General features: G+C 34.1%; 1 non-coding gene across 1 annotated transcript; it reads left to right on the plus strand.

Moving 5' to 3' along the window:
- Positions 1 to 4,563: 4,563 nt before the first annotated feature.
- Positions 4,564 to 4,640, plus strand: trnaa-ugc (transfer RNA alanine (anticodon UGC)). Its single transcript has one exon. It is a non-coding gene; the product is annotated as a tRNA-Ala (tRNA).
- Positions 4,641 to 13,168: the final 8,528 nt, after the last annotated feature.

The following is a 13,168-nucleotide window of genomic DNA, read 5'->3' on the forward strand; positions in this document are numbered from 1 at the left end:
GTTCATTACTGTCAGTGGATAACAATATACAATGCAGCTTTCATTACTGTCAGTAGATAACAATATACAATGCAGCGTTCATTACAGTCAGGAGATAACAATATACAATGCAGCGTTCATTACTGTCAGGGGATATCAATATACAATGCAGCGTTCATTACTGACAGGAGATAACAATATACAATGCAGCGTTCATTACTGTCAGTAGATAACAATATACAATGCAGCGTTCATTACTGTCAGGAGATAACAATATACAATGCAGCATTCATTACTATCAGGAGATAACAGTATACAATGCAGCGTTCATTACTGTCAGGGGATAACAATATACAATGCAGCGTTCATTACTGTCAGGAGATAACAATATACAATGCAGCGTTCATTACTGTCAGGAGATAACAATATACAATGCAGCGTTCATTACTGTCAGGAGATAACAATATACAACGCATTGTTCATTACAGTCAGGGGATAACAATATACAATGCAGCGTTCATTACTGACAGGAGATAACAATATACAATGCAGCATTCATTACTGTCAGGGGATAACAATATACAATGCAGCTTTGATTACTGTCAGGGGATAACAATATACAATATAGCATTCATTACTGTCAGGAGATAACAATATACAATGCAGCGTTCATTACTGTCAGGGGATAACAATATACAATGCAGCGTTCATTACTGTCAGGAGATAACAATATACAATGCAGCGCTCATTACTGTCAGTAGATAACAATATACAATGCAGCGTTCATTACTGTCAGGAGATAACAATATACAATGCAGCGTTCATTACTGTCAGTGGATAACAATATACAATGCAGCGTTCATTACTGTCAGTAGATAACAATATACAATGCAGCGTTCATTACAGTCAGGAGATACTCTCTCGGTTTAGTAATACTCCCTCAGTTTAGTAATACTCTCTCAGTTTAGTAATATTTGCTCAGTTTAGTAATATTCTCTCAGCTCTCTCAGTTTAGTAATACTTTCTCAGTTTAGTGATATTCTCTCAGTTTAGTAATACTCTCTCAGTTTAGTAATACTCTCTCAGTTTAGTAATATTCTCTCAGTTTAGTAATACTCTCTCAGTTTAGTAATATTCTCTCAGCTCTCTCAGTTTAGTAATATTCTCTCAGTTTAGTAATATTCTCTCAGTTTAGTAATATTCTCTCAGTTTGGTAATACTCTCTCAGCTCTCTCAGTTTAGTAATACTCTCTCAGTTTAGTAATACTCTCTCAGTCTAGTAACACTCTCTCCGTTGAGTAATATTCTATCAGTTTTGTAATACTCTCTCAGTTGAGTAATACTCTCTCAGTTTAGTAATACTCTCTCAGTTTAGTAATACTCTCTCAGTTTAGTAATACTCTCTCATTTTAGTAATACTCTCTCGGGTTAGTAATACTCTCTCAGTTTAGTAATACTCTCACAGTTTAGTAATACTCTCTCGGGTTAGTAATACTCTCTCAGTTTAATAATACTCTCACAGTTTAGTAATATTCTCTCTGTTTAGTAATACTCTCTCAGGTTAGTAATATTCTCTCAGTTTAGTAATACTCTCTCAGTCTAGTAACACTCTCTCAGTTTAGTAAAACTGTCTCAGTTTAGTTATGTCCTCTCAGTTTAGTAATACTATCTCAGTCTAGCAACACTCTCTCAGTTTAGTAATACTCTCTCAGTTTAGTAATACTCTCTCAGTTGAGTAATAATCTCTCCGTTGAGTAATTTTCTCTCAGTTTAGTAACACTCTCTCAGTTTAGTAATATTCTCTCTGTTTAGTAATACTCTCTCAGTTTAGTAATACTCTCTCGGGTTAGTAGTACTTTCTCAGTTTAGTAAAACTCTCTCAGTTTAGTAATACTCTCTCAGTCTTGTAATACTCTCTCAGCTCTCTCAGTTTAGTAATACTCTCTCAGTTTAGTAACACTCTCTCAATTTAGTAATACTCTCTCAGTCTAGTAACACTCTCTCAGTTTAGTAACACTCTCTCAGTTTAGTAATACTCTCTCAGTTTAGTAATATTCTTACAGTTTAGTAATATTCTCTCAGCTCTCTCAGTTTAGTTATACACTCTCAGTTTAGTAATATTCTCTCAGTTTAGTAATACTCTCTCAGTGTAGTAACACTCTCTCAGTTTAGTAATACTCTCTCAGTTGAGTAATACTATCTCAGTATAGTAACACTCTCTCAGTTTAGTAATACTCTCTCAGTTTAGTAATACTCTCTCGGGTTAGTAATACTCTCTCAGTTTAGTAATACTCTCACAGTTTAGTAATATTCTCTCAGTTTAGTAATACTCTCTCAGGTTAGTAATAATCTCTCAGTTTAGTAATATTCTCTCATTTCTCTCAGTCTAGTAACACTCTCTCAGTTTAGTAATACTCTCTCAGTTGAGTAATACTATCTCAGTCTAGTAACACTCTCTCAGTTTAGTAATACTCTCTCAGTTTAGTAATACTCTCTCGGGTTAGTAATACTCTCTCAGTTTAGTAATACTCTCACAGTTTAGTAATATTCTCTCAGTTTAGTAATACTCTCTCAGGTTAGTAATACTCTCTCGGTTTAGTAACACTCCCCCAGTTTAGTAATACTCTCTCAGTTTAGTAATACTCTCTCAGTTTAGTAATATTCTCTCAGCTCTCTCAGTTTAGTAATACTCTCTCAGTTTAGTAATATTCTCTCAGTTTAGTAATACTCTCTCGGTTTAGTAATACTCCCTCAGTTTAGTAATACTCTCTCAGTTTAGTAATATTCGCTCAGTTTAGTAATATTCTCTCAGCTCTCTCAGTTTAGTAATACTCTCTCAGTTTAGTAATATTCTCTCAGTTTAGTAATACTCTCTCAGGTTAGTAATACTCTCTCAGTTTAGTAATATTCTCTCAGTTTAGTAATACTCTCTCAGTTTAGTAATATTCTCTCAGCTCTCTCAGTTTAGTAATATTCTCTCAGTTTAGTAATATTCTCTCAGTTTAGTAATATTCTCTCAGTTTGGTAATACTCTCTCAGCTCTCTCAGTTTAGTAATACTCTCTCAGTTTAGTAACACTCTCTCAGTTTAGTAATACTCTCTCAGTCTAGTAACACTCTCTCCGTTGAGTAATATTCTATCAGTTTTGTAATACTCTCTCAGTTGAGTAATACTCTCTCAGTTTAGTAATACTCTCTCAGTTTGGTAATACTCTCTCGGGTTAGTAATACTCTCTCAGTTTAGTAATACTCTCACAGTTTAGTAATACTCTCTCGGGTTAGTAATACTCTCTCAGTGTAATAATACTCTCACAGTTTAGTAACATTCTCTCTGTTTAGTAATACTCTCAGTCTTGTAATACTCTCTCAGCTCTCTCAGTTTAGTAATACTCTCTCAGTTTAGTAACACTCTCTCAATTTAGTAATACTCTCTCAGTCTAGTAATATTCTCTCAGTCTAGTAACACTCTCTCAGTTTAGTAAAACTGTCTCAGTTTAGTTATATCCTCTCAGTTTAGTAATACTATCTCAGTCTAGCAACACTCTCTCAGTTTAGTAATACTCTCTCAGTTGAGTAATAATCTCTCCGTTGAGTAATTTTCTCTCAGTTTAGTAACACTCTCTCAGTTTAGTAATACTCTCTCAGTTTAGTAATATTCTCTCAGTTTAGTAATACTCTCTCCGTTTAGTAATATTCTCTCCGTTTAGTAATATACTCTCTCAGTTTAGTAATACTCTCTCAGTTTAGTAATATTCTTACAGTTTAGTAATATTCTCTCAGCTCTCTCAGTTTAGTTATACACTCTCAGTTTAGTAATATTCTCTCAGTTTAGTAATACTCTCTCAGTGTAGTAACACTCTCTCAGTTTAGTAATACTCTCTCAGTTGAGTAATACTATCTCAGTATAGTAACACTCTCTCAGTTTAGTAATACTCTCTCAGTTTAGTAATACTCTCTCGGGTTAGTAATACTCTCTCAGTTTAGTAATACTCTCACAGTTTAGTAATATTCTCTCAGTTTAGTAATACTCTCTCAGGTTAGTAATAATCTCTCAGTTTAGTAATATTCTCTCATTTCTCTCAGTCTAGTAACACTCTCTCAGTTTAGTAATACTCTCTCAGTTGAGTAATACTATCTCAGTCTAGTAACACTCTCTCAGTTTAGTAATACTCTCTCAGTTTAGTAATACTCTCTCGGGTTAGTAATACTCTCTCAGTTTAGTAATACTCTCACAGTTTAGTAATATTCTCTCAGTTTAGTAATACTCTCTCAGGTTAGTAATACTCTCTCGGTTTAGTAACACTCTCACAGTTTAGTAAAACTGTCTCAGTTTAGTTATATCCTCTCAGTTTAGTAATACTATCTCAGTCTAGCAACACTCTCTCAGTTTAGTAATACTCTCTCAGTTTAGTAATACTCTCTCAGTTGAGTAATAATCTCTCCGTTGAGTAATTTTCTCTCAGTTTAGTAACACTCTCTCAGTTTAGTAATACTCTCTCAGTTTAGTAATATTCTCTCAGTTTAGTAATACTCTCTCCATTTAGTAATATTCTCTCCGTTTAGTAATATACTCTCTCAGTTTTGTGGTCCCGTGTGGCTCAGTTGGTAGAGCATGGCGCTTGCAACGCCAGGGTTGTGGGTTCAATTCCCACGGGGGGACCAGGACGAATATGTCGAACTTTCCAATTTGTAGTCGCTCTGGATAAGAGCGTCTGCTAAATGACTTAAATGTAAAAATGTTAAATGTAGTACCACTCTCTCAGTTTAGTAATACTCTCTCAGTTTAGTAATATTCTCTCAGTTTAGTAATATTCTCTCAGCTCTCTCAGTTTAGTTATACTCTCTCAGTTTAGTAATATTCTCTCAGTTTAGTAATACTCTCTCAGTCTAGTAACACTCTCTCAGTTTAGTAATACTCTCTCAGTTTAGTAATACTCTCTCAGTTTAGTAATTTTCTCTCAGTCTAGTAACACTCTCTCAGTTTAGTAATACTATCTCAGTTGAGTAATACTATCTCAGCCTAGTAACACTCTCTCAGTTTAGTAATACTCTCTCAGTTTAGTAATACTCTCTCGGGTTAGTAATACTCTCTCAGTTTAGTAATACTCTCACAGTTTAGTAATATTCTCTCAGTTTAGTAATACTCTCTCAGTTTAGTAATACTCTCTCGGTTTAGTAATACTCTCTCAGTTTAGTAATACTCTCTCAGTTTAGTAATATTCTCTCAGTTTAGTAATATTCTCTCAGCTCTCTCAGTTTAGTAATACTCTCTCAGTTTAGTAATACTCTCTCAGTTTAGTAATACTCTCTCGGTTTAGTAATACTCCCTCAGTTTAGTAATACTCTCTCAGTTTAGTAATATTCTCTCAGTTTAGTAATACTCTCTCAGGTTAGTAATACTCTCTCAGTTTAGTAATATTCTCTCAGTTTAGTAATACTCTCTCAGTTTAGTAATATTCTCTCAGCTCTCTCAGTTTAGTAATATTCTCTCAGTTTAGTAATATTCTCTCAGTTTAGTAATATTCTCTCAGTTTGGTAATACTCTCTCAGCTCTCTCAGTTTAGTAATACTCTCTCAGTTTAGTAACACTCTCTCAGTTTAGTAATACTCTCTCAGTCTAGTAACACTCTCTCCGTTGAGTAATATTCTATCAGTTTTGTAATACTCTCTCAGTTGAGTAATACTCTCTCAGTTTAGTAATACTCTCTCAGTTTAGTAATACTCTCTCAGTTTAGTAATACTCTCTCAGTTTGGTAATACTCTCTCGGGTTAGTAATACTCTCTCAGTTTAGTATTACTCTCACAGTTTAGTAATACTCTCTCGGGTTAGTAATACTCTCTCAGTGTAATAATACTCTCACAGTTTAGTAATATTCTCTCTGTTTAGTAATATTCTCTCAGTTTAGTAATACTCTCTAAGTTTGGTAATACTCTCTCAGTCTAGTAACACTCTCTCAGTTTAGTAACACTCTCTCAGTTTAGTAATACTCTCTCAGTTTAGTAATATTCTTACAGTTTAGTAATATTCTCTCAGCTCTCTCAGTTTAGTTATACACTCTCAGTTTAGTAATATTCTCTCAGTTTAGTAATACTCTCTCAGTGTAGTAACACTCTCTCAGTTTAGTAATACTCTCTCAGTTGAGTAATACTATCTCAGTATAGTAACACTCTCTCAGTTTAGTAATACTCTCTCAGTTTAGTAATACTCTCTCGGGTTAGTAATACTCTCTCAGTTTAGTAATACTCTCACAGTTTAGTAATATTCTCTCAGTTTAGTAATACTCTCTCAGGTTAGTAATAATCTCTCAGTTTAGTAATATTCTCTCATTTCTCTCAGTCTAGTAACACTCTCTCAGTTTAGTAATACTCTCTCAGTTGAGTAATACTATCTCAGTCTAGTAACACTCTCTCAGTTTAGTAATACTCTCTCAGTTTAGTAATACTATCTCAGTATAGTAACACTCTCTCAGTTTAGTAATACTCTCTCAGTTTAGTAATACTCTCTCGGGTTAGTAATACTCTCTCAGTTTAGTAATACTCTCACAGTTTAGTAATATTCTCTCAGTTTAGTAATACTCTCTCAGGTTAGTAATAATCTCTCAGTTTAGTAATATTCTCACATTTCTCTCAGTCTAGTAACACTCTCTCAGTTTAGTAATACTCTCTCAGTTGAGTAATACTATCTCAGCCTAGTAACACTCTCTCAGTTTAGTAATACTCTCTCAGTTTAGTAATACTCTCTCGGGTTAGTAATACTCTCGCAGTTTAGTAATACTCTCACAGTTTAGTAATATTCTCTCTCTCTCAGTTTAGTAATACTCTCTCGGTTTAGTAACACTCCCCCAGTTTAGTAATACTCTCTCAGTTTAGTAATATTCTCTCAGTTTAGTAATATTCTCTCAGCTCTCTCAGTTTAGTAATACTCTCTCAGTTTAGTAATATTCTCTCAGTTTAGTAATACTCTCTCGGTTTAGTAATACTCCCTCAGTTTAGTAATACTCTCTCAGTTTAGTAATATTCTCTCAGTTTAGTAATACTCTCTCAGGTTAGTAATACTCTCTCAGTTTAGTAATATTCTCTCAGTTTAGTAATACTCTCTCAGTTTAGTAATATTCTCTCAGCTCTCTCAGTTTAGTAATATTCTCTCAGTTTAGTAATATTCTCTCAGTTTAGTAATATTCTCTCAGTTTGGTAATACTCTCTCAGCTCTCTCAGTTTAGTAATACTCTCTCAGTTTAGTAACACTCTCTCAGTTTAGTAATACTCTCTCAGTCTAGTAACACTCTCTCCGTTGAGTAATATTCTATCAGTTTTGTAATACTCTCTCAGTTGAGTAATACTCTCTCAGTTTAGTAATACTCTCTCAGTTTAGTAATACTCTCTCAGTTTAGTAATACTCTCTCAGTTTGGTAATACTCTCTCGGGTTAGTAATACTCTCTCAGTTTAGTATTACTCTCACAGTTTAGTAATACTCTCTCGGGTTAGTAATACTCTCTCAGTGTAATAATACTCTCACAGTTTAGTAATATTCTCTCTGTTTAGTAATATTCTCTCAGTTTAGTAATACTCTCTAAGTTTGGTAATACTCTCTCAGTCTAGTAACACTCTCTCAGTTTAGTAACACTCTCTCAGTTTAGTAATACTCTCTCAGTTTAGTAATATTCTTACAGTTTAGTAATATTCTCTCAGCTCTCTCAGTTTAGTTATACACTCTCAGTTTAGTAATATTCTCTCAGTTTAGTAATACTCTCTCAGTGTAGTAACACTCTCTCAGTTTAGTAATACTCTCTCAGTTGAGTAATACTATCTCAGTATAGTAACACTCTCTCAGTTTAGTAATACTCTCTCAGTTTAGTAATACTCTCTCGGGTTAGTAATACTCTCTCAGTTTAGTAATACTCTCACAGTTTAGTAATATTCTCTCAGTTTAGTAATACTCTCTCAGGTTAGTAATAATCTCTCAGTTTAGTAATATTCTCTCATTTCTCTCAGTCTAGTAACACTCTCTCAGTTTAGTAATACTCTCTCAGTTGAGTAATACTATCTCAGTCTAGTAACACTCTCTCAGTTTAGTAATACTCTCTCAGTTTAGTAATACTCTCACAGTTTAGTAATATTCTCTCAGTTTAGTAATACTCTCTCAGGTTAGTAATACTCTCTCGGTTTAGTAACACTCCCCCAGTTTAGTAATACTCTCTCAGTTTAGTAATATTCTCTCAGTTTAGTAATATTCTCTCAGCTCTCTCAGTTTAGTAATACTCTCTCAGTTTAGTAATATTCTCTCAGTTTAGTAATACTCTCTCGGTTTAGTAATACTCCCTCAGTTTAGTAATACTCTCTCAGTTTAGTAATATTCGCTCAGTTTAGTAATATTCTCTCAGCTCTCTCAGTTTAGTAATACTCTCTCAGTTTAGTAATATTCTCTCAGTTTAGTAATACTCTCTCAGGTTAGTAATACTCTCTCAGTTTAGTAATATTCTCTCAGTTTAGTAATACTCTCTCAGTTTAGTAATATTCTCTCAGCTCTCTCAGTTTAGTAATATTCTCTCAGTTTAGTAATATTCTCTCAGTTTAGTAATATTCTCTCAGTTTGGTAATACTCTCTCAGCTCTCTCAGTTTAGTAATACTCTCTCAGTTTAGTAACACTCTCTCAGTTTAGTAATACTCTCTCAGTCTAGTAACACTCTCTCCGTTGAGTAATATTCTATCAGTTTTGTAATACTCTCTCAGTTGAGTAATACTCTCTCAGTTTAGTAATACTCTCTCAGTTTAGTAATACTCTCTCAGTTTAGTAATACTCTCTCAGTTTGGTAATACTCTCTCGGGTTAGTAATACTCTCTCAGTTTAGTAATACTCTCACAGTTTAGTAATACTCTCTCGGGTTAGTAATACTCTCTCAGTGTAATAATACTCTCACAGTTTAGTAATATTCTCTCTGTTTAGTAATACTCTCAGTGTTGTAATACTCTCTCAGCTCTCTCAGTTTAGTAATACTCTCTCAGTTTAGTAACACTCTCTCAATTTAGTAATACTCTCTCAGTCTAGTAATATTCTCTCAGTCTAGTAACACTCTCTCAGTTTAGTAAAACTGTCTCAGTTTAGTTATATCCTCTCAGTTTAGTAATACTATCTCAGTCTAGCAACACTCTCTCAGTTTAGTAATACTCTCTCAGTTTAGTAATACTCTCTCAGTTGAGTAATAATCTCTCCGTTGAGTAATTTTCTCTCAGTTTAGTAACACTCCCTCAGTTTAGTAATACTCTCTCAGTTTAGTAATATTCTCTCAGTTTAGTAATACTCTCTCCGTTTAGTAATATTCTCTCCGTTTAGTAATATACTCTCTCAGTTTTGTGGTCCCGTGTGGCTCAGTTGGTATAGCATGGCGCTTGCAACGCCAGGGTTGTGGGTTCAATTCCCACGGGGGGACCAGGACGAATATGTCGAACTTTCCAATTTGTAGTCGCTCTGGATAAGAGCGTCTGCTAAATGACTTAAATGTAAAAATGTTAAATGTAGTAACACTCTCTCAGTTTAGTAATACTCTCTCAGTTTAGTAATATTCTCTCAGTTTAGTAATATTCTCTCAGCTCTCTCAGTTTAGTTATACTCTCTCAGTTTAGTAATATTCTCTCAGTTTAGTAATACTCTCTCAGTCTAGTAACACTCTCTCAGTTTAGTAATACTCTCTCAGTTGAGTAATACTATCTCAGTCTAGTAACACTCTCTCAGTTTAGTAATACTCTCTCAGTTTAGTAATACTCTCTCGGGTTAGTAATACTCTCTCAGTTTAGTAATACTCTCACAGTTTAGTAATATTCTCTCAGTTTAGTAATTCTCTCTCAGGTTAGTAATACTCTCTCGGTTTAGTAATACTCCCTCAGTTTAGTAATACTCTCTCAGTTTAGTAATATTCTCTCAGTTTAGTAATATTCTCTCATTTCTCTCAGTTTTGCAATACTCTCTCGGTTTAGTAATACTCCCTCAGTTTAGTAATACTCTCTCGGTTTAGTAATACTCCCTCAGTTTAGTAATACTCTGTCAGTTTAGTAATATTCTCTAAGTGTAGTAATACTCTCTCAGTCTAGTAACACTCTCTCAGTTTAGTAATACTCTCTCAGTTGAGTAATACTATCTCAGTCTAGTAAAACTCTCTCAGTTTAGTAATACTCTCTCAGTTTAGTAATACTCTCTCAGTTTAGTAATATTCTCTCAGTTTAGTAATACTCTTTCAGTTTAGTAATATTCTCTCAGCTCTCTCAGTTTAGTAATACTCTCTCAGTTTAGTAATACTCTCTCGGGTTAGTAGTACTTTCTCAGTTTAGTAAAACTCTCTCAGTTTAGTAATACTCTCTCAGTCTTGTAATACTCTCTCAGCTCTCTCAGTTTAGTAATACTCTCTCAGTTTAGTAACACTCTCTCAATTTAGTAATACTCTCTCAGTCTAGTAACACTCTCTCAGTTTAGTAACACTCTCTCAGTTTAGTAATACTCTCTCAGTTTAGTAATATTCTCTCAGTTTAGTAATATTCTCTCAGCTCTCTCAGTTTAGTTATACTCTCTCAGTTTAGTAATATTCTCTCAGTTTAGTAATACTCTCTCAGTCTAGTAACACTCTCTCAGTTTAGTAATACTCTCTCAGTTGAGTAATACTATCTCAGTCTAGTAACACTCTCTCAGTTTAGTAATACTCTCTCAGTTTAGTAATACTCTCTCGGGTTAGTAATACTCTCTCAGTTTAGTAATACTCTCACCGTTTAGTAATATTCTCTCAGTTTAGTAATACTCTCTCAGGTTAGTAATACTCTCTCGGTTTAGTAATACTCCCCCAGTTTAGTAATACTCTCTCAGTTTAGTAATATTCTCTCAGTTTAGTAATATTCTCTCATTTCTCTCAGTTTAGTAATACTCTCTCAGTTTAGTAATATTCTCTCAGTTTAGTAATACTCTCTCGGTTTAGTAATACTCCCTCAGTTTAGTAATACTCTCTCAGTTTAGTAATATTCTCTCAGTTTAGTAATACTTTTTCAGTTTAGTAATATTCTCTCAGCTCTCTCAGTTTAGTAATACTCTCTCAGTTTAGTAATACTCTCTCGGGTTAGTAGTACTTTCTCAGTTTAGTAAAACTCTCTCAGTTTAGTAATACTCTCTCAGTCTTGTAATACTCTCTCAGCTCTCTCAGTTTAGTAATACTCTCTCAGTTTAGTAACACTCTCTCAATTTAGTAATACTCTCTCAGTCTAGTAACACTCTCTCAGTTTAGTAACACTCTCTCAGTTTAGTAATACTCTCTCAGTTTAGTAATATTCTCTCAGTTTAGTAATATTCTCTCAGCTCTCTCAGTTTAGTTATACTCTCTCAGTTTAGTAATATTCTCTCAGTTTAGTAATACTCTCTCAGTCTAGTAACACTCTCTCAGTTTAGTAATACTCTCTCAGTTGAGTAATACTATCTCAGTCTAGTAACACTCTCTCAGTTTAGTAATACTCTCTCAGTTTAGTAATACTCTCTCGGGTTAGTAATACTCTCTCAGTTTAGTAATACTCTCACCGTTTAGTAATATTCTCTCAGTTTAGTAATACTCTCTCAGGTTAGTAATACTCTCTCAGTTTAGTAATACTCCCCCAGTTTAGTAATACTCTCTCAGTTTAGTAATATTCTCTCAGTTTAGTAATATTCTCTCATTTCTCTCAGTTTAGTAATACTCTCTCAGTTTAGTAATATTCTCTCAGTTTAGTAATACTCTCTCGGTTTAGTAATACTCCCTCAGTTTAGTAATACTCTCTCAGTTTAGTAATATTCTCTAAGTTTAGTAATACTCTCTCAGTCTAGTAACACTCTCTCAGTTTAGTAATACTCTCTCAGTTGAGTAATACTATCTCAGTCTAGTAAAACTCTCTCAGTTTAGTAATACTCTCTCAGTGTAGTAATACTCTCTCAGTTTAGTAATATTCTCTCAGTTTAGTAATACTCTCTCAGTTTAGTAATATTCTCTCAGCTCTCTCAGTTTAGTAATACTCTCTCAGTTTAGTAATATTCACCTCAGTTTAGTAATACTCTCTCAGTTTAGTAATACTATCTCAGTTTAGTAATATTCTCTCAGTTTGGTAATACTCTCTCAGCTCTCTCAGTTTAGTAATACTCTCTCAGTTTAGTAACACTCTCTCAGTTTAGTAATACTCTCTCAGTCTAGTAACACTCTCTCCGTTGAGTAATATTCTATCAGTTTTGTAATACTCTCTCAGTTGAGTAATACTCTCTCAGTTTAGTAATACTCTCTCAGTTTAGTAATACTCTCTCAGTTTAGTAATACTCTCTCAGTTTGGTAATACTCTCTCGGGTTAGTAATACTCTCTCAGTTTAGTAATACTCTCACAGTTTAGTAATACTCTCTCGGGTTAGTAATACTCTCTCAGTGTAATAATACTCTCACAGTTTAGTAATATTCTCTCTGTTTAGTAATACTCTCAGTGTTGTAATACTCTCTCAGCTCTCTCAGTTTAGTAATACTCTCTCAGTTTAGTAACACTCTCTCAATTTAGTAATACTCTCTCAGGCTAGTAATATTCTCTCAGTCTAGTAACACTCTCTCAGTTTAGTAAAACTGTCTCAGTTTAGTTATATCCTCTCAGTTTAGTAATACTATCTCAGTCTAGCAACACTCTCTCAGTTTAGTAATACTCTCTCAGTTTAGTAATACTCTCTCAGTTGAGTAATAATCTCTCCGTTGAGTAATTTTCACTCAGTTTAGTAACACTCTCTCAGTTTAGTAATACTCTCTCAGTTTAGTAATATTCTCTCAGTTTAGTAATACTCTCTCCGTTTAGTAATATTCTCTCCGTTTAGTAATATACTCTCTCAGTTTTGTGGTCCCGTGTGGCTCAGTTGGTAGAGCATGGCGCTTGCAACGCCAGGGTTGTGGGTTCAATTCCCACGGGTGGACCAGGACGAATATGTCGAACTTTCCAATTTGTAGTCGCTCTGGATAAGAGCGTCTGCTAAATGACTTAAATGTAAAAATGTTAAATGTAGTAACACTCTCTCAGTTTAGTAATACTCTCTCAGTTTAGTAATATTCTCTCAGTTTAGTAATATTCTCTCAGCTCTCTCAGTTTAGTTATACTCTCTCAGTTTAGTAATATTCTCTCAGTTTAGTAATACTCTCTCAGTCTAGTAACACTCTCTCAGTT

The sequence above is a fragment of the Salvelinus alpinus genome, chromosome 3 (genome assembly GCF_045679555.1).
Source record: "Salvelinus alpinus chromosome 3, SLU_Salpinus.1, whole genome shotgun sequence".
Classification (NCBI taxonomy): domain Eukaryota; kingdom Metazoa; phylum Chordata; class Actinopteri; order Salmoniformes; family Salmonidae; genus Salvelinus; species Salvelinus alpinus.